Below are 23007 nucleotides of genomic sequence, written 5' to 3' on the forward strand. Positions count from 1 at the left end.
GCACTTCGCTTTGTAAGCGCTGTTTACAGTCTGACTGATATCAAAATTTTGGATTATTTACAACCGTCACCCCGCTCTTTCACCACGTAGGAATAAATGACAGTAAAAAGTTGCATCCGTCCCACTTTTTGCGACGAGTGCCGGTTGTAAGTAATTTTATTTCATAACGGTTCTATCTGTCCCCTTATTGGTGATAGTGGGACTAAAAGGTGGAACGGATGAAACTTTTTATTCTCACATGGGGACAGATCGGGGTGACAGTTGGGAATAATCCAAAGTTTAAATGGAATTTAGTGTTTAAAGATCTACAATGTTGAAGGTTTTGTCACGAAACTGGCTCAACGATGGAATCAAACCCACAATTGCTATTCTATCATTATTTTTACTTACAAATAAAAATAACAATTAATTTTTTCGCTTTTCGATAGTTTTAAGTTGGTATCTGGAGGTCGTGGGAACCCGTCATCTGTGTTGTCAAATTTTAAAATGTTTTTGCAGCGTTATTTTAAACTGTTATTTGCATTTGCATTCCTAAATTTGCCATCAAATGGATTTTCGACATCATTTGTTTGAACTAGCCAAATCAAATATCAGCTCAGCTGTGTTTCCGATGCTTTGACATCAAATAAATGTTTTATCTAAAAATATTGCATCGTAACAGTTTCACTTTAATTGATTTTAAAAACCCCATTATTTGGTAAAATTATTTCACAATATTTAAAAAAATATTAAGACTAAGATTATCTTTCTATTGTCTATTTTTTATGTCACAAGAAAAAGCTAAATACGTGTTTGAATAAATACTCGTAGTTTGGACGATTTACCTTGTACTTGTATCCCAAAAAAAAACAAAATATGTTATTGATATAGAGATGGATTATTGTCCAATTTTAAAACATAAAATAAGTTTCTACTCTTAGGTATAGTTCTAATTTTTACAACGGTAATAAACAGTAGTAGGCCGAAAAGCCCAATTTATCACCAAGTTTTACGACCTAACACTACAATAAAACTTAACGACAAAAACCTTTCTCTCAACTTCCCACTATAGCGGATTTTCACTTTCGAATTATCAATTACTTAAATACATAATTATTGCTATTTATTCTATTTTTCAACATACGTTAAAAATGCATTTAAATGCACGCAGATCGCAAATGTGTGCATGAAAATGTTACATGCATGTAATGCATTTTATAAACAGTTCATGGAAATATTATTTATCTGTTCCATAGTTATATTTTATTAGTGTAGTTATGTATTTTAAAATTTTATATGTTTAACAAGGCAGCGACGGAAGCAACACGGTTTAGCGGGTACCGGTACGTTCCTCTGGAGATCCCGGTTCGCTCAAAACGCACCGGAGGCGGCCAAAGAGGGGGTTTTTAGTGAGTAAAAATCTCAAATAACCCTGTCTTTTTTTTAAAGACGGTATCTTTTGAAGAATTCCCTACCCCCCATGATAAAAAAGTTATGTTTTAATATCTCTATAGTTATTTGGGGTATTTTTATGATATATAAGAAGAAGAACCATAGTCTCTAAGAGAATGAAATTCGGCATCTCTTGGATTCAACGCAATCCACTTAAGTGGCCACTGTCGTGTGGTTTTATTAGATATTTATTCTCAGATAACATTTAAGGAAACCTATAAAATATTCCTTGCCTTAACATATCTTTTCTTTCTTATTCGTATTTTATTTTGATAAAATTTAAGAGCTTTGTTTATTGTCTATAAATACGAGTCTTATTAAAGTATAGGTCGTAAAAAAAATGTTTAGTTGGAAATCCTCAAACAAGATTTTAGGTTGATTTAAAACTAGCTTTTACTCGCGACTCCGTCCGCGGGAAATTTGTAAATAATAAAAAAGTGAAAATGTACAGCCACAGATAAATTACCTTTCTCACGGTGAGTTTTTTTTAAATCGGCCCAGTAATTTTTGAGCATATTCATTACAATCAAACAAAGTTTTCCTCTTTGTATGTTAGTATAGACAATTTTTTTTACTACCGTATAGACGGTCTAAAAAGATTTATTTGTCCATTTCATACATTATACTTTTAAAATTAAATTTTAATTTAGTAATATGCCTACATCAGTTAAGTAGCTGATTTCACAATTGATCGGTGGCACAACATTTTTCGAGTTGTTATGTTCCGCTGAAATTGCGTTAGACATGAAAATTTGCAAGCTATTTGGAGCATAGTCATTCCATTTATGACGCTGTTACATAATTAAATGACGTTTCAATAGTCGGCCGTTATAAACTGGAATATGATAGACAGATGTTAAATAAAAAAACTGCATTTATCCTTATTTATATAAAAATATCAAATGTTATTCTTTAACAATATTTCATAGAATTGAATCATATTTCCATCTGAACATTTCGAATGCATTGTAAAGTAGAGACGTGCCATTTTTCTCGATAAAGTTTCTCATTTTAGAAGAACTATTGCCCTCGTTTTGAATAGTAACTTTAACTTACAAAAGCTCTCCCGAGCGTACACTTTTAACAAACTTTAAAATACGTTTTATTTAAGTGAATCTGCTCAATGAAAGGCAAAAAAGTTTTGCTTTCTCTTTAAAAAATACTGAACATCAACTATTTGAATAAATAATTTACTTAAACAAAAACTAAATTAACATTTTATTTGTAGTTTAGTTTTTGGATCCATTCTCTATCTCTGTTAAAATATGTAATACCTTTCAGTTTATAAAACTAGCATAAAAAATCATAACAACGTTTTACGCAGAAAATTTCGTTGCGGGAGCTTTATCAAACTATGCGTGTAATGATCTGTTTCCACTGTATTGGATCTGCCGATAATATTTGTACCAAAACACGTTTATATCGAATTCTATGATAATTAAAAAAAAATGTATTTTCTGCACTAGATTTCTCCCGCGTGGAATGGAGAGTGGAACAAAAGTGTGTATGTGTTCTTCCAGACTATTCTCTAAGTATATGCCTCATTATTTCGATATCCGTTCAGCCCTTTAGGCTACAAACTCTAACAAACATCCATCCATCCGTCCATCTTTCACATTTATGATGACATGATTTAACATTTGATTGCTCACGACCATGGTCAGTTATTATTGTTTTTTTTTTCCAATTCATTCTTTATTTTTTTTTAATTTCCTCTTTAAATGTCAATTTCTTCTCATAAGAATTATTTCAAATATCTTGTGATAAACATTATAAAACAAAATTTTCATGTGAATAATTTTCTTAAAGAAATTGTTGAGTAACTCCAATGCTAGACAATCGAACTTTTATTAAAGCTTAAAAAATATTATCCTAAGCTTTAGATTTAAAAGTTTCCTTTAAGACTTTAATGCGTTTGAGTTTCTCAAACCAAGTTCGAAGTATTAAGGAATTCAAGTCGGGACGATAATTGCCCTGGGCGAGAAGGGTCTAAAGGTATTCAAGTATGCCGGAGCGTAAAAAATGTTTTATGATTGATGAGGCTTTGAAAAATTCTTTGAAGTTCGCAAGTTATTGGAATCGATGTTAAAAATTTATTTTTAGAAAAGCTAATTCGATTTAACTAGACGTTGGTAACTAATATAACTTTAAATTAGTTTGGTTAGCTTTAAATTATGTTAAAATAGTAGAAGATCGTAATTTTACAAAAAAATTATTTTGTAACTAATAATAGAATCAATGACTAAAATTTAATATAGGCTGTTGTACACTAGGTCATTTTAAATTGGCCTAGATGTGGTCAAATATTTAATTTGTGCCGTCACGTAGCTACAGCAGGCTGTACGTCCCGTAAAGCCTGTTACGTGATCCACTGTGTCATTGACACGGCCCCGATCACGTAAAAGGCTTTATCTCTTTGTAGAGGCATTATCGTATCGAATTGGAATGTTATAACGTCTATCAAGAATTCTCTTATAAAACTTTGTTTATTAGGTATTTAAAAATATTTACAAAATTACAATTTAAATTATTGTTACAATATTAATATTAACTACACGTTAATGAAAACATTACTTTGTTAAATACTTATTTTAATGTAAATGTTGCCATGGCTTAGTTAAGTCACTCTTCCGTCCTGTTTTGGTTTGAGTTTTTACTTTCTGTTTTGACATCATAAACAACACAATTAAAAATTTCCTTTGTAACTATGTGTAGCAAATAAACTTTGCTTGTGTGGTTTGGTACGTAGAAATAATAAATTCCAATACTTTATTATATCATTGTACCAAAATATAAACGCATGCATAATACCAAATAGAACCTTTTCTTAAACGTTTTAATTTTGTTCGTATGAAAAGTATAAATTAATTTTAATATCTTTCGCCAGTCCTATTTTCTTACATCATTTGAATATAAGCTTGCTACAAAATTATCAATAACTGTATATCATTTTTCATGTTTCACTATCTGATCTGGTTGAAATTTGCTGTAAATAAACATAGTCCATAACCATCTTCCAGAAGAAAACGTAGATCACTAATTGAGTCTTTTAAATTCTGCACAGACGATAACCCCAGCGACAGCTAGAATAAAACCACAAAGGATGCACAAATACTTTCCCAAAGTAGTTTTCGGTTCCAAATTGAAAGGAAACAGATCAGACCCTCTTTATAAATGGAAGTGTGATTGATGTGGCTGTTATCTCGCGACATGCACGACCTCTTAAGTTATGGATTGACACGCGTGATCAGTAGCAGAGAAGCACGGTGCAAACTGCATACGAAATACGTCAATGATGAGTTAATTCATACACGGTACTCATTTCTAATACCTTATGTCTATCAGTGGGATGAAAATATTAGGAGTGATTTTTTTTTTATAAATGACTTTGTTGCGAATGTTTCAGTATGAAAAGGATACTGTAACTACTAACTATATCAAAACTAAACTATCGTAATCTGAGTCGAGAGTCACAGTGACCTAACTTTTAATAAGCTCTACGTTCTACGAGTTGAATGTCTACGAGCACATTCGTAGCACGTAAGCTACGAGTCGATTTTAACATTAACTAGAGATTATGTAATGTGGTATGAATGGAAGATTAATGTGAAATATGTTTAATACAGATTAAATATAAACCGCAGAAGCAAATTTAATATTAAACCTTTCGTATGATTGACGTTATGTTATCAAGTTGTTAGCGCATGAATAAACCGAAATCCAATATCCTTTGCTGGTTGAACGTTAAAGATGATATTAATGAACAGTCAATAAATACGTTATTTATTAAAACAGTAAAACATGGCGTTAAAAGGTTTAAGTAATTTAAAAAGTTTTTTTTTAATATAAGGTGGCAAACGGGAATCTAAATCCGCCAAAATGGCGAAGCAACCGCTGCCCATAGACATCCGCAATTGCAGAATCATTGCCTAAACCTTATCCGACAGAGAAGGTGACGCACAAAAGAGGATATCTTCCCTTCCTATGTATCTCCTCCTCCGTCAAATCCACTTCCCTTCCCATCCTTCCTTATAAGAAAAGGGTGGTAAAAAGAAAGGGATTTAAATTAGGCCTCCGGCACCACACTCATCAGACAAAACACGGAATTGCTTCCATTTCACACTGTCTTCTGTGTGGTCGTGGTGTTACACCGGGCGTGCCGGCCCATTCGTGCTAAGATGTTAAAGTGGGCACTACCACTGTCAAAATAGTCACCACTGTCAAAGTATTTAATATTTAATAGTAAAAAATTTTATTATTCTTAATTATTCAACTTAATCAATGAATACTGGCTGTTCAATTATTAAATTTAGAAGCACGAAATTTAAATTAACTCTTCTTAAGTTTCTCATTGCTTTGTTTTTTTTTTTTTGTAAAGATAAAAATGGTAATATCATGAATTAGTTGAACCTCTTTTGTTTTTTACTTTCTTTTGTTGCATTTTGGTCGTTGAACCCAAAGTTTCCCTAAGGCGATACAAATTAAAGAAGGGTCCCGTATTTATTAGGCGTAGCGCAGCAGGAAATGACGAAATTAGGGTACAACATTGTCGTCTGTCCCTCTTGTTTGTAAACTGCTTTGGATTTACGTTGAAATTAAAAGCAAAAATCTTTTTACATACACAAGTATATACGAGTAGAGAGTAGAGATAAAAGTCAGATTACCAATTTTAAAAATTTTGAATTTACCTTTCGCCCGCGACTATGTCCGCGTGGAGTTCAAAAAAACAAACGTCAGAAGCCTATGTGTTCTTCCAGACTATGCTCTACGTCGATGCCAAATTACCTCAAGATACATTCAGCCGTTTAGGCTACAAACTCTAACATACATCTATCTGAACTTTCGCATTTATAATATTAATAAGTAAGAGTAAGATAGATGAATACGACAATTACAAAGTTTGTTTATTGAAAATGATTTCAAAGTGTTTATATTGTAACTATTAAGATACATTTCCTACAAATATCTTACAATATATTACGTAAATTCCATTTTCTCATATACCAGCATTGGTTTGGAAGCAATCTAGTTAAGTGGTCGACTTTGCGTTTATCTAGCTTTCTTTATTTCGCAATTCGGATTAACATATCTCTCATATATATTTCTCATCTTTTCTTAAAAGAATTGCTTATTCATTTCTTTATTTCTGACTTTATAATAAATACATTGAACTCCAAAACAATTGCTTATTCGCTTAATGTCTAAAATACATTGTTCTATAGAATTATTTGATATAGATTGCAATGTTAGAGTGAAATTATTGATATCAAGAGCAAAAATAACGTTGCAACGGAATTAATTAATAAATCCAGTAAGTTATAAATAAACAAACTTCTGTTAGCCGTGTTGGTGAAGCTGTGAATTTAAAATGCATTCGAATACTATTTCTATCTCTGTTTTTGTTTAAGAAAAAGAAAGGGACGGAAACATAAAGGTGTTACGACAGTAGAGATTAACAATTAGATAAGCGACATGAAGAGTAAATAGTACTAGTTATTCTATTGAGATCATTTCTTACTAAGTAATTGTATTCTTTGTGAGGTTAATTCGCTATTAAATAGAATTGAAACAGTAGAACTAACGGAACAATATTTTGTTAACTTCAAAAGAAATGTTTCGTCATATGTAGACAAAGAATTCCAAATGGCATCAAGCGATTATTTCCAAAGGAACAGTACTGTGGTTAAAACTAATTACGTTTCTCTTTGATAGTCTCTGTCCAGAACCAATTAATAGAGATGGTCGTATCGATCGCTTTGTTGTGTTTTGTCCAATCAAATGTCGATTGAAGTAACCAAATGTCACGTACATTCACCAGTGTTATTTATAAGCTAAGAATGATCTTAAAGCGATATGTTCATTTGAAATATTTAGTACAAAAATAGCTACTAAAGGGTGACATACACGGACAACTTCGGTGTCAGTGTCTACGGCTTGATGCTAACTATGTATGGTGGTCTTTAGGTAAACGCTTTGTGTAATAACAGTGACTTTATCAGTGAAGGATATCATTAAATAAATACAGCGCTTGAAGCTTGAATTGAAACATTTAGGGACGTCAATTACGAATGAGGTGGCTCTCGACAAAGAGCTGCAAAGCACTTCAGCGTCCCTCAGCGCGTCTAAGCTGGACAGTCGCCAAACTTGCAAATTAAGGTGCACTCTCTATGTATTCTGTAAAGTGATGGCTCTTGTTTTATTTGCTGACAGTACCACAATTCTCATTCAAATTATTGCATTTCAATGATTGATAAAATGAATGTTAGATAAATTGTTCAAGAGCTTGAAACGTGAACAATCAATAACCATTTCAATTTGAAATATAGCGTCGATTAACACAATAAAATATAATTATTATTTTATTATACTATTAAAAGATTATTAGAAAATTAATAACTAGTTATCGAAACAAAAGACGTATTAGAACTTTCTAGTAATAATTGTAGAAGGCAAGCATGTAATTATTGAGCATTAAGGGGAAACTTTCATGCGATTGTAGCTTGTAATTTTCTGCAATATGATTTCCGTTGAAACCCTCAATTTACATATTCCAACTATTTTCAGTGTTAAACTTTGTCGTGTTTGATACATTTTTCGGACCCTCTCATCTTTTAATCCGGTGAAAGTTCGGATTACATTCCCAACTGACTGTCTCGGGTCAAGTCCTTAATATAAATTTTATGTTTTGATATTACGATCTACGTTTAATGAACTATAGTTACTAGATTTCGCCCAAAACTACGTCCACGTGAAATAAAAAAAAAAGTATTACTTGTGTGTTCTTCCAGACTATTCTTTACAACTATGCCCAATTTCAACGAGATCCGTTCAGTAGTTTAGGAAACAAAATCGAAAGAATTTCCATCCATCCATCTAAACTATCGAATTTATAATATTATTAAGATAAGAAACTAATTTTTGAGTAAAAATAAATCAAGATTTTGTAATGATTTTTATAGAAACCAATTTATTTTGATAAATATTTTTTTTTATCATGGAAATTTCATTATAAATACAAATAAAAATTGGTTTGCGTACCTGAGTTTGAGAAATTAATTTAATCTAAAATGTATTTCGGGAATGGTGTGACCAAGTCGAGTGACATATTTAATTATTGGCCGCTATTTGACCGACGACGATCAAATACTCGTTCAAACGTCAATTTCAAATTGAAATCATCTGAAGTATTTTTTATTTGATATGCTTTTTGGTCGTAAATATTTTAACAAATTAATAACAGTGACCCAACCTTTGTTACTTCCAGAATATTAGTCGTCTTATGTCCATCACATCCTAGTCGAGGAGATCGCGCCTACTTGGTCCAATTTAAGTTATTTCGTAAAGTTTTATCCCAATTATTAGCAATACGTATTTACGCAATACGTGCTTTCAACAATTAGTTAGTGTTTTTGGTATAACTTCGTGAAACGCGTTTCCGAACTACTTAACTTTTTTTTACCACGTAGAAAGTTAATTGAACATGACACTAATGAATGTACTATTTAGGCAATGACAAAATAAATAAACGCACGTATTGTGGAAAAGTTCCTGTCTCTGCTGGTTGCTTGACATCGGATTCCGCAGCCGGTGGTGCTGTATTTTTTACATGATATGTTTTATTATAATTCATGTAAAATATATTAGGTAGTAAATAAGCGAATAAAGATATATGGGACTAAAAATAAATAAAAATGTCAGCAATTTTTACTAATGCTGAGTACATTAGTAACCCCCGCACAAGTCTTGGCACATCACTAGTTAAACATACTTTAATGTTTCTATGATCGGTTATTACTGTTACATTTTCAGTAAGTCCCGTTATACTCTTATTATACTTTCTCTTTTTATCTAATCTCTCGGGATATTACGCTTTATCATATTCCACAAAAAAAGTTACGCCCAAAACAATAAAGTTCTCAAATGTGAATACTTTCTAACGATGTTCTCTACTTTTGTTTCTTATCCGAATTTTGCTAAATTCATTTTTGTTTCCATTATCTTACAATAAATAGAAAGCAACGTGTTCAATACTTGTTTAATGATTTTCTTTTTATTCATCGAAATATTTTTACTATGTAATGTAACTTTCTGGCAAAACATTTTTTGAAATCGGTTTATATAGGAATATATATAATTTATCATGCTTAGTCAGTTTTAACTGTATTTGCTTTATTAGGAAAACAAAGTTTTGCCCGCGACCCCATCCGAGTGGAATTAAAAAGTGAGTGGCCTATGTATTTTTCCAGACTATTGTCTACATCTATACCAAATTTCATTGAAATCCGTTCAGTAGTTTAGGCTAAAACTCTAACAAACATCCATACGTCTAAACTTTCGCATTTATAATGTTAGAAGTATGAAAAGTATGATAATCATGTAATTTGTTTGCTAAACCTGTCTAAAGATTATACTAGAATAACTTGAACTCGCAAATTAAGTCCTTTTTGCCTTTTAAAAAATAAATTACTCATTACTTTAGCAAAAGTTTCATGGAATTACAAAATTATATAAAGAAAATTAATTTGTACACCGGTTACTAGAACATTCCACGACCTAGTTCTGTATTTAAATTCGTTCCGTTGGTAAAGGTAATTAAGTTAATCGCACTCGGACCCGGCATTATGTTTCCAATGAAAAATTAAAATTTTTCAATTTAAATCAAACATTCTTGGCGTTTTTAACAACCTTGGTTGAAATAATTAATTTTATAATGACCTATTTGAAATATACCGTTAAGAATTTTACTCCAATTTATCATACTTCATACTTTTATTATAAACTAGCTATTGCTTGCGATTTCGTCTACGTGGAATTAAAAAAATTGTACAATATGTACATGTTACTCAGTAGTAACGTAGCTTTTCAACGCGAAAATAATTTTTGAAATCGGCTCAGTAGCTTTTGAGTTATTTCAATATATACAAAAATGTATATCTTTCCTCTTTACAAATTTAGTATAAATGCGCAAGATTCGATGGATGGATGGATAGATATTTTTTCAAAACAATTCGAAACCTCCAAAACAAATCAACGGTTCTCGAAGAAGTTTGGCACAGATAAAAACTTATGTTTTTTTTTATTTCCGAATTCTAGTATTCCATAAGGATACAATCTACATCAATCCTCCATCAAGTAATTGAATATTCAAATCCCCACTAATTCTTGTAAATTTACGCACATCAGTACGAAACATGCTCCTACTGTTGTCGTGGAAAACAAGTACGTAATTTAAAAAAAAAATGATATACATTAATAATCTACAAAATCATTAGATTATTTTTTCAAACCGTATGTTTTATTTGAAAACGGTCCCTGTACCCTCGTCAGCCAGACAAACGCAAATAATTTGTCTCGAGTTAGGTCCGTGTCGGCCAACTTAATATGTTTCCGAGAGCAATAAATAAACAGATCACATTACAGCGAACATTTTTACATTTAATCGTAACTTTTTCAAGTCAAGTCTAAATGATAATAAAAAAAAAATTAGAATAAAAAAACAAATGAAACACTAGTAATATTTTCTCGAGAGAGCGAACGCGTAGCTTTGACTAAACTACCCGACAACTGTTGTGCGACTGTCGATTGTTTCGCAATCAATTCAACTGTTTAGTTACACAACTAATAAATCAAGTTGTGTGCGCACCTCCATATAGGCTCTTAGTATTACAACGCGACTAAACAGTTGTGCGATAGTTTAGTGAAAGGTGTTCGCACTTAGACAATAATTACAAAAAAAAACACGACGTTTAAATTTGGTTCATGCAAATAATTGGGATAATTTTACATAGACAATTATCATACTTCATACTAATATTATAAATGTGAAAGTTTAGATCGATGGATGGATGGATAGATGGATGTTTGTTGAACGGATTTCGATTTAATTAGGTATAGATGTAGAGTGTAGTCTGGAAGAACACATAGGCTATTTACTTTTGTTTTTTTTTTAATTTCACGCGAACGGAGTCGCGAGCGAAAGGTAGTAAGTATATAAAGGTAAAGATTTTTTTAACATTTTTCTTAATACTTCGATGGGAAGAAAATTGAATTATCGCTTGAAAGTAGGGAACGTCCGTTCGCCGCTAATCCATACTTAAGACTCGACAGCGCTAGAGTTCTTAAATGGCAGCTCAGACGTAGAACATCTTAAACTATCTTCACTTTACTTTCTTCTATGCCTTTTTTTCGTATGTTATTTACAAATCGAAAAGAGATTTTATTGGAACATTTACGTATTTTAAAATGGTTATAAAAACCAATACATAAGCAAAAATATGTTTATATGTTAAGAGCAGGTGCACACCATTGACTAAACTTTCGCACAATCGTTGTGCGATTGTCGATTGTTTCGCAGCCAATACAACTGTTTAGTTACACAACTAAAAATCGAGTAGTGTGCGCATCTCTATATAAGCTCGTAAGAATTAAAGCGCGACTAAACAGTTGTGCGATTTTTTAGTTTTAGATGTGCGCACGTGCTAATTATATATTTTATCCGAAATAGGCATTTAAATATGCGATAGTTTGATTTAAAATAGACTAAATTGGTTGGTAGAATTACTCTCCAGTGGTTTGTTTGCAGGATTATTTATTCGTGGTGTACAAAACGGATAAAATTTAGAGCGTTTGACAAACCGCAGACATTATGTTTAGCTTATGGAGTGGTGTTTAGGGTTATTCCCAACTGTCACCTCGCTCTGTCCCCACGTGAGAATAAAAAGTTTCATCCGTCCCACCTTTTAGCCCCACTATCACCAATAAGGTGACAAATGGAACCGTTATAAAATAAAATAGGTTCCAACCGTCTCCTCTTCGTAAAAAGGTGGGACGGATGAAACTTTTTATTTTCATATGTTCCCACGTGGGGACAAAGCGGGGTGACGGTTGGGAATAATCCGATGTTTAGATGTTTATAACTGAATCCGGTATACCTTGCAAATGACGTGTTAATTCGAAATTTAAAAAAAAAAGATTTTTATTTTATATAACACCGGCCAGCATTCTTAAGCGTCCTCAATAACTAGAAAGTCGTAGATTACAAATACTGTCGGATCTGGACAAGGGAGATTCCAAGGGGCGGTGATATTTTTCTTAATAAGAGTGGTTTCCAACTAATTCGTTATCTCTCACGTAGGTCGTCCGTCGAGACCGACTAAAATTCTAACTTATAGATTTCTCACTTATACAGGTTGTGCTGTATTCATTTATACCTAGTATTAAAGATAAATAACAACGTTATACTTTTTTTCAATTATCTTTTTTGAACGATCAAATCCAAGAAAATCAACGCATACGGTTCACTCAGTACTTTAAGTGGCTAAGCATAAATGTGCAATAAAACCAGATGAAGACAACGTCTAAGTATACCACTTACGAAGATTGCGTCAACGCTTTTACATACCGCATTTATTTCTCGAGATACGATATAATAATATTTCTAGTTTTTTAAACATTGCTATTTTTCTATACTATTATAATAAAGTCTAAACACACACTTCTTTGTTGCCTAAGATCTCAGCAATTACAGCATATTTTTGAATAATTCTTTTTTTAATAAAAAGCCCTACACTTACGTCACGCTTTAGGGTATATATTTTCACGCCATTAAACTTAGGAGGTAAATATTTTAGATAAAAACTCTAATGTGGCAAAGAGACCGTTAGATGCTGCCAACATCAAGAAAGCAAGATTGCCATCGTAAGGTAATTGGTATTTTGACATTTGCAATTGAAAATTTGACAAATGCCAATAATAAAATATAATTTCATGCGGATAAAGCCGCACGCGAACAGCTAGTTCTTAAATAAAGTAGAAGGCTAACTAGTGAGACAGCGGTTACATTTAACCAATTAGGACAAGAAGAAATTGTAGTACTTAGTTACCTTTCCCTTACATTTCTTATTACAAAAGAATGGGGGAGAATTAAAATTTGTCTTTTCTTCAAGCTTATCTTCTGTGTTTTGGCACCGGTTGCTAATACTGACTGGTTCTACCATTGTTTAAATTTTGATAAAATTATTACTTGAATAGTACTTAACTGACTTTGTGGATAATATTTACGTTGTATAATATATGAGTTTGGGAACTTTAAAGCTCTTCATGCATATTTAAAAGGGGTTTGTGCATAATGCGCTCAGATTCGGGAATATTCACACGCTGGCTATTGTTTTCCTATCCATGCATTCCCAACTGTATCTTTTTACAGTATAAATGCTAAATGATAACTGGAATAATATTTTTCGAAACTGAATTGAAAATGTTACGTTTTTTCTAAATCATTTTATGAATGAGCTGTTCCCGTGCGGCATCATCCGCATGAAATTATGGAAATTTTATTTTATTGTTTACATTTGTCAAATTATCAATAGCGAATGTCAAAATGACATGACAAACTTTAGCAATCTTTATTTCTTGATGTTGGCAGCAACTTATGGTTTCTTTCCCACATTAGGGTTTTTATCCAAAATATTTAACCCCTAAGTTTAATGGCGTGAAAATTTATAGCCTAAAGCGTGGCATAAGTGTAGGGCTTTTTATTAAAAAAAGAACTATTCACAAATATGCTGTGATTGCTGACATCTTAGGCAACAAAGAAGTGTGTTTACGCTTTATTATAATAGTATAGATGAAATATTTTAACACGACCTATAGGAGTAGAATATTAAATAGCAGCGAAAATTGTGAGTGGTCCGATAGTTTCAAAAAAATTTGTTCAATGTTCCAGCTGAAACCAATTTCAGTTTTTGATAGTTGCGACTAGAAACTGATTTCTGTATATAATCTATTCATAGTATGTCATGCATATTCAGTATATTTTTATTGCTATATCAAATCAACAAAACATAGATAAAAATATGCCGAAATTACTGTTTTTCTGAGATAGAGATGAAAATAATTTCTCGAAACGCGTGCGAATTTGGTTGAATATTAGTATGAAATTTCAGCGTGAAATTAGAATTAAACAGTGTTACTTTAAAACGAATTGAAATTAGTTTATAATAATTTATAACCATTCGTATATGCATATATAAATGTTTGCTTTTCATTCTGTGCGTTTACCTTTTAAATCCTCTTATCCGAGGCGTTAACGAGCAGTCCTAGTAAATTGTGTCGTTGTTTGTTTGTTATTTCTATAGATTAAACCGTAGCTATAAGCCTTGTTATTGTCAATTATTAATATTTGTTTTTATTATTATTTCATTTTATAATTAAACTGGATTTAAATTAAGAATGTATTTTTGGAGAATATGGGTTCTATAGTCTGTGTCGTCGACAATAAACTGCTTTTTGATATCTTTAAGACGCGTATACAAATGTCAGTAAAATGGAGTCGTAACTTGCATGACAGTTAATGACATAATATGACATGCCAGTAAAATATTAGACAAGGTATGAGACAAGACGTGTCGGTGTCCAGTATACCCCCTTCGCCCTTTTCCTTAACTCGTAAGCCTATAGCTGTTACAACGACTTACATACATGCTAGATAATGCTATGCCAGTTATTTCCACGTGCCTAGTGACACGTGTGTTCCCGCCCTTATTCATTCGATGTTTAGATAAGCCGATTATGAGATTGAATAAATTTAATAAAATCAGATTAACCTAATATAACTAATTGAACGTGATGACATTTTAATCTTATAGTACGTCGGTAATATAATTGATTTTATTGTTATTGTGTCGATAAGGTAAGCTTACTAATATTATAAATACGAAAGTTTAAATGGATGGATGTTTATTAGAATTTGTAGCCAAAACTGCTGAACGGATCTCGATGAAATTTGGCATAAATGTAGATGATAGTCTGGAAAAACACATAGGCTACTTACTATTGGTTTTTTAATACATCGAGGACGGAGTCGCGGGCGAAAGCTAGTAATATTATAAATAAAGGATTTTGTCATCGGTCGAGGCTTAGAAAAACAATTGGCAATCGATTTTACACTGGACCTACGTCCGCAAAAGCGCATGTTCGCCGTCCAACTTCTCTCATAGAATTTATTTTATGTCCGCAGATAATAATGCTAGTACAATAAATTTATTAGGAACAGTTTTGGCAAACATGGATACTGCGTCAGCGAAAACATTTAGGAACAAGACAAAGGATTAGCGGTATGTTTTACAAAACTATTACAATGGCCATCGTTGCGCAAAATCTAATAGAAATACTTAGTAAAATAATAGAATTAGATCTAATAGGGGATCTATCATAAAAATTAGTGTGACAGTATTCGACATGTCGTTAATAAAATTTTCTTTTAGATTTGTGCAGCGCATATCGGCCATAAAGTAAACTAAGTAATCTCAAAGTCGATGACGTTACGAATACTTTCTCGCAAATTTTCGTGCTAAGTATCTTGAATTTTACGATATCAAGCCATAACCGATAAGATGTAGCACTGTGACGTAGCAAGACGTACAAGACTTACGTTTCCATAGCGGACAAGATGAAGAACATATTGTTGTCCTTCTCAATCTCTATGAATAAAACAGAGACAACACATTTCTGTGTCCCTAACAATTAAGTTAGAAACGTCTCAAGAGGATATCAAATGAAACTCTTTACTCTTGCGTACTTTAGATTGCCGGGTTTATCAAATTGAGGTGCAAATTATCATGTCTTTATAAATTTGTAGCCATTCTGTTTCGTAAGCAAGATATACGCCGGTGTTTAACAGCCATTTAGGAGACTGTTGGCGCCGAAAAAGGCCAATCTATCACCGAGAGTTACGACCTAACGGCTTTACGACGGAAACCTCTCTCTTTATTTTTCAAGGATGTGAAAACTGCTTTCAACATTTACTAAGATACATCGCGGACACCATTTTAGCGCTCCTATTCCAATACACACTAACTACTTACGTAGATTTTTATTTTATAAAGCAAACGGTATTCGAGTAATAGTAACTTAAAATCTTATAAAATAACCTTTCGATTTGAGAGCTAAGCAATGATGAGCATTGATTGTTCAAAGAATGTATAATCCTTCAAATAAATTGAACTGACAATTTTTTCTGTGCTCTTAGAGACATCCCAGAATAAAACACCTTTAATAACTATTATTGAAATAAATTTAAGTATAGAAACTCAAGAACTCACAGAAGCTTAATCTATGATATTACATTTGTTTTCAGTTTTCACCCCAACAATAAAATTCTAAACTCATAAAAACCATAATGTAACTTTTGAAATATGACAAAACACTTTTATCCTCATTCACACGGGCGGTTTTTTAACGCTCGCTGTCATACGAACGATTTAAAATTAGTCTTGTTTCGTTCGCCAAGAGATTAAAGTGCAACAGATAAAAAAGCGTCGCACTTTAAAAGTGCTGCCGTATAAAAAATACATGGTTCTTCATTTGTTCTATTTAACGCCTGTGTAAAAGCGCACGTGCGAATGGGGATTAATTCAAGAATTGTGGCGCAAAGGGCGCGGGCACAGCTGCGGTCGCTTCGTTTATTACGTTAAACATGATTGATGGACTTTTATCTTCAGAGATTATTGACCCCTAAACTTTATTGAAAAACAGAAAGATCGAGTTTAAGATAAACATTCTTTTATAAATTACCCTGTTATTTTAATAGCTAAACAGTTTTTAATCCAAAACAAATAAATAAATAAATAGTCAAATGTATGTATTTAAAAGTTATTTTAATATGTCTAAATTGTATAAGAAAGTGACATTAAAACATTAAGTACTGTCTGGAACATTGTGTAGACAAAACTGTTTGTAATTGCACGTTCTGTCGCCGACATTACCCAGAGCTCGTTCATTACAACTATTGTTTCACGGGAATAGCAAATGCAGTTTAAATAAATTCATACCCAATTCACTGTGTTTCTTAACATACAGACGTGAATAAGGCATAAAGATATCAATAAAACTCTTAATGTAATTAACTATTTAAATTAATTTTGTAGAAGGAAAGATAGAGGGTATACATCCCCATAAGTAAACTTAAAGATGTCTCAATTAAATTTTATAAACGACCAGCTGTTGCTCGCGACTTCGCCCGCATAAAATTAAAAAAATAGTAAAAATATGGCCTGTGTTGCACAGTGATAACATAGCTTTTTAATGGTGTGAGAATTTTTGAAATCGGTTCAGTAGTTTTTGAGTTATTTCAATACATACAAAATCGAAAAATACGAATCTTTCATTTTTATACTATTATATTACTCGTATAGTACAAATACAGAAAAGCAATTGAATTTATGTAAATAACCTAAAATATTTACGTTTCACCAAAAATATATCTTAAAGAATATTTTAAAAACGTTTTAAAAATTAAAAATTTCAAATGCATTGTAATAAAGAATAAAGTATTCATCTTCAAGCGACTGGTATATTACTTAGTTAAGTAATCATTGCCTTAACTTTCAGCTAAGGATTTCTTTATAAGAAAAAAAAGATTTCCTTATAAAAATAAGTGAATTAACACGAGTCATCAGTGAATAGGCAGGGCGGGACTTCAGCGCCCCCTATCTCCTTCGAGTCATTAGTTAATGTAGGTTGATCTTAGAGAGGCGTACTAGAGCAAGATAATGTTATTGCTTTTAACCGCGACCTCAGATCTGTAAGACATTTTTTTCAGTTATTATTGAACAGGAATTCGCAGGGAATTATAAAAAAAATGTCGATAAGTGGTATTATAAACAACGAAATCAAACCTCTGACTAAACTATCGCGCAAATGTACGATTGTCGAGTGTTTCGCAGTTGTTTCTGTTTAGTTGCTCAACTAAAAATCGAGTAGTGCGGACCTACATATAAGCCCATAGGAATTAAAACGAGATTAAACAGTTGTACGATAGTTTAGTTTCAAGTGTGCGCCCTCTCTATTTGTTGAGACAGATCACAAGATATGTAATACATTTCGTAAATACTAGATAACGTCAAACATAACTCGAAATCGTAATAATCTTACAAATGTCTGTATACTCTAACTTGTATTATAAAAAGTGTAGGACATTAATTTAGGGATAGGAAGGACAGTTCAATATTTATGTGGCATTAAAATTCAATCCCTGAAACCCGAACGAAGATACAAATCGCCGATAAGCTTGAAATCTATTTAGATTTTAAACAGGATTCAACCCCCGGGAACATCGCTACCGGGATTATGATGGTCCTATTTCACTTCTTTGCTTCAAATATAAAATCACTATCGAACTCAGTCATTAAGAAGCCCTGTAGAATAGACTCATTGTTAAAAATCTACCTTAGTCTATACTTATATAATAAAGAAGAAAGATTTGTATTTTTGGACTTTTGTAATTGAAATAACTCAAAAACTACTGGGCCGATTTCAAAAAATATTTCACCATTAAAAAGCTACGTTATCACTGAATAATATAGGCTATGTTTTTATTTTTAAAAATCATTAATTTCACATAGACGAAGTCGCAAGCAACAGCTAGTAACTAAACGAAGACTGAGTGAAGCGGAAATTAAAAAACAAAATGATTTCTCATAGTAATATTATAAATGCTTAATTTTAGATGTACGCATATTTGTAGAGTACCTATTGTCTATGAGGACTAATGCATAGGTTACTTATTTCGTTTTTTTTTAATACCACCTGAACGAAGTCTCAGGCTTCAAATTTTGATCATTTTTAAACAAATAGTTGGAATTTTATATCTATATTTTACTAGTGTTCATAAAAGTACCAGTTGTTATTGTTTTTGATATAAAATATGTACTAAAGATTTGCAAAACATCCTAAAATTCTGTACAACGTTTTACGCAGAAAATTTCATTGCGGGAGCTTTATCAAACTATGCGTGTAATGATCTGTTTCCACAGTATTGGATCTGCCGATAATATTTGTGCAATATATTTATTTTATTCCCACACAAAAATCATATAAAACATACGATATATGTAAATAAATATACATTCTTTGATAACAGAAACGTTAAAGTTTTTGAATAACTTATATCTAAAACGATAGGCGAATAACATTATACTGATAACATAAATGCGAAAGTTTATACCGGCCGAATACAAAAACGCCAAAAAATATGTAACGGCGTTTTAAATAATAATTTTAACGCTTACAAAGCGAAATAATAAAAAATTGTTTCAGTATACGAAAGATTCGATCAGTGCGTGTAGATTTTAAGCTTTAACTTAAAGGATGTTAAAATTAGGTATCTCAAAATCTGTCTCATTTATATAATTTAATTCGCAAAAGGACATCAGTTATACAAGAGGATCTTAACAAAGTACTACAATAAAGCTCTCTGTTACCCGTGACGTCTGGCCTGGATCGCCGCCAAACTTGCAAATTAAGGTGCTATTCTCTGTTACGATGCGGAATTCGTTTCATTAATGGACCGCTCTCATGACTCAAAACAGGAAAGTTTAACGTTGCCTTTTTTATAAGATCAACCGGTAACAATTTAGAAAAAGCTCAGACAAAAACCCTTATCTTACTAATGTTATAAATGCGAAAGTTTAGATGAATAGATGTTTGTTGGTTTGTAGCCTAAACTGCTGAACGGATGTCCATGAAATTTGGCACAGATGTTGAGCAAAGTCTGCAAGAACACATAGGGTACTTACTTTTGTGTTTTATAATTCCACGCGGACGGAGTCGCGTGCAAACACTAATACGCTCTAAAAATCCACATGTTGATTTTAAAAAAATATAAGTTTAAAACCCAAAGACGTCACGATAGCGTAAAGAATTGACTTAAAAAACTTCCCGTTTGTTGGGAAAAAAACATAGAAACCATTTGGGTATTATTTTACCGACTTAAGGGAAAAAAATAATAGTTATTCAGGTGCCTGAGGCAAAACTTTAGGAGCCCTATTTGACTACGTAGCCGTAATCCGTACAACTATTAACTTGAATGGTTATTTGATAAGCACGTTAGTACTGCGGCTTGCTTTCTTAACTGAGAGATACGCCCACACTAATTCATCACTCCCTTATCTGCCCACTGCAGTTGCACGGCTTATTTCAGAATTTGAAGAATGGTTCTTAGCCAGAAAAACATACAATTATATGAAGAATCCGAAAGCAAATTTGGAAAATCAGGTGCCCATAATTGTTGTTGTAATCAGAATTACTAAAACAGCCCCTTAGTTAAGATTTTTCATACACGAATCATCAGACCTGTATTTTGTTGTACTCATGGTGTAATAGCATCATGTAAATTTTTGTCTTTATTGTATTTTGAAGGATATTAACTAATAGATGACGCTCGCGACTCCGTCCAAGTGAAATTTAAAAATATTGCCTTTCTTACTCGGCGTGGCTTTCTAATGGTAAAAATTTTTTTGAAATCGGCCCAGTAGTTGTAATACATATAATAATACAATACTTTCCTGTTTATAATATTAGAATAGATATAGATATAGGTATTGTCTTTATTTTTATAGTGAAAAAACAGTCGTGTATCGATTTATAAAACTAGGCAACGTTCGATGATAGATAATAGAAGCAAAATATTTATGATACCTCATATAATGCATGACACACGTAGCACGACTCTTCATGCATTTTCTATTTTCAATTTTCTCCATAACTCTGTATTGTGCATACTTAACTGTTGGGATGAATTACGTGACATTACATTATTGATTTTATTGAATCAAATTCCTCTGTAGAAAGAAACGAGTCGTCAGAGTGCCAAATATTATCGTTACCACCTCGATGGTTGGCATTCCACAACGACGAGGTTTTCACGTACCTTCTTACCTCGTACAGCCGCGTTGTGGAATACTCTGTCCTCAGCGGTATTTCCAAACAATTACGACTTAGGGGCCTTCAAGAAAAGAGCATATTCTTCCCTTGAAGGTCGGCAGCGCATGTGCAGTTCCCTAGCGTTGCGGATGTTCATAGGCGTCGGATCACTTGATACCAAGCGATTCGCTGCTCGTTTGCCCGCTTTTTCTATAAAAAAATGGTTCATAATATATTTTCGTAGTTGTACTTATAAATAAACTAGGTTTCGCCTGCGACTCTGTCTGCTTGAAATTAAAAAAAAAAACATTAAGTCAATGTGTTCTTCCAGACTCTCTATATCTATGCCAAATATTATCGATGTCCGTTTAGTACATAGGTTGCTAACTCTAACAAATATCCATCTAAACATTCGCATTTATAATATTAGTATAATTATAAGCCGTTCTTTAAGATTTTCGTATAGGAAATGCAGTTTCTTTGATATTTCTATGCCTTCAATTCACTTTGGAGGAATTTAACGACTTAATTGCCTTAAATACACCATGCGTTTTGATTTATGCAAGAATTTACAGGCTTTTCTTGTTATTTCACCTTTTATACAAAATACACAGGGTACGTTTACTCCGATTCTGTTTGTTAATTGCGTCCTGCCTTAAAACGGTTTTTATATGGACTTAAAATTTTAAGAAAACCAAAAGCATGAAATTTGAACATAGAGTTTTGCCTATTTTTTAAATTTGGAATGGAGTTTTTAAAACAAGAAAACCTCGGTACCTTTTTATTTCTTCTTTCGTTTGACCAAATTTATTTTGTACTAGCATTCGCCCACGACTTTTTAAAATTTGAGGATTTTTAAAATCAGCCCAGTATTTTTTTATTGTTTCCTCTTTATTATATTATAAGTATAGTTTGTAGCCTAAACTGTTGAACAGACCTCATTAAAATTTGGCATATATGTAGAACACAATCTGGAAGAACACAAAGGCTACTTTTCTTTTTTTAATTCCACAAAGACGGAGGCGCGGGAGAAGACTAGTTAATGATAATTATATTTTCCGTATTATTAATGTATGACGGAATTGATAAATTATGACCATGATAAATGAATATATCATTATGCGGGGAATGAAGTTATTTTAATAAAGACCGAATTCATTACCGCCTGTCAGCGACTTCATGCGGATATAATTAAGTTTTGCTTATATTGATAGACATTTTACATTTCGATGAATGCAGAATTACTTTAAAATAATTAGCCTGATACAATTTGAATAAGTTGACAATTTAAAAAACACCCTATTTGAATGCTACTTCGGTCTACAAAATTTGTAAAGAGGGCGATTGTCGATTGTTTCGCAGCGAAATCAACTGTTTAATTGCTCAACTAAAAATCGAGTAGTGTGCGTACCTCAATATAAGGTCTTAAGAATCAAAGCTATCCTATCTATCCGCTATATCCTTCGGCTGTGTCTTCACTTAGGTTAGGTGGAGTTGTGGTCAAGCGCTGGTCTATTTATGTTAAAAAAGCGAGACTAAACAATTATGCGATGGTTTAGTTAAACTTATGTGCGCGCTCTTAGGATACAATGCAAAGAAAATGTTTGTACATTATGTTTACACATTATATTATTTACTTTTGTAATAGTTGAGCGTTAATAATTTCTTATTTATTAAAAAATGTTATAAATTCATTATGAACTTGAATGCAGAATAGTTTGGATTTCAATTCAAATTAAATATGTCCCAATTTAGGCGGCTATTGAAACCCTGAATATGACGTGAAATTGAGCGACAATTTACAATCCAATACATAACGGACAGATTCAACTAGTCACTTCACTCACTCATATTCTCCCCAATTCATATCTAAAA

The sequence above is a fragment of the Papilio polytes genome, unplaced genomic scaffold (assembly GCF_000836215.1).
Source record: "Papilio polytes unplaced genomic scaffold, Ppol_1.0 DF821956.1, whole genome shotgun sequence".
Lineage (NCBI taxonomy): Eukaryota > Metazoa > Arthropoda > Insecta > Lepidoptera > Papilionidae > Papilio > Papilio polytes.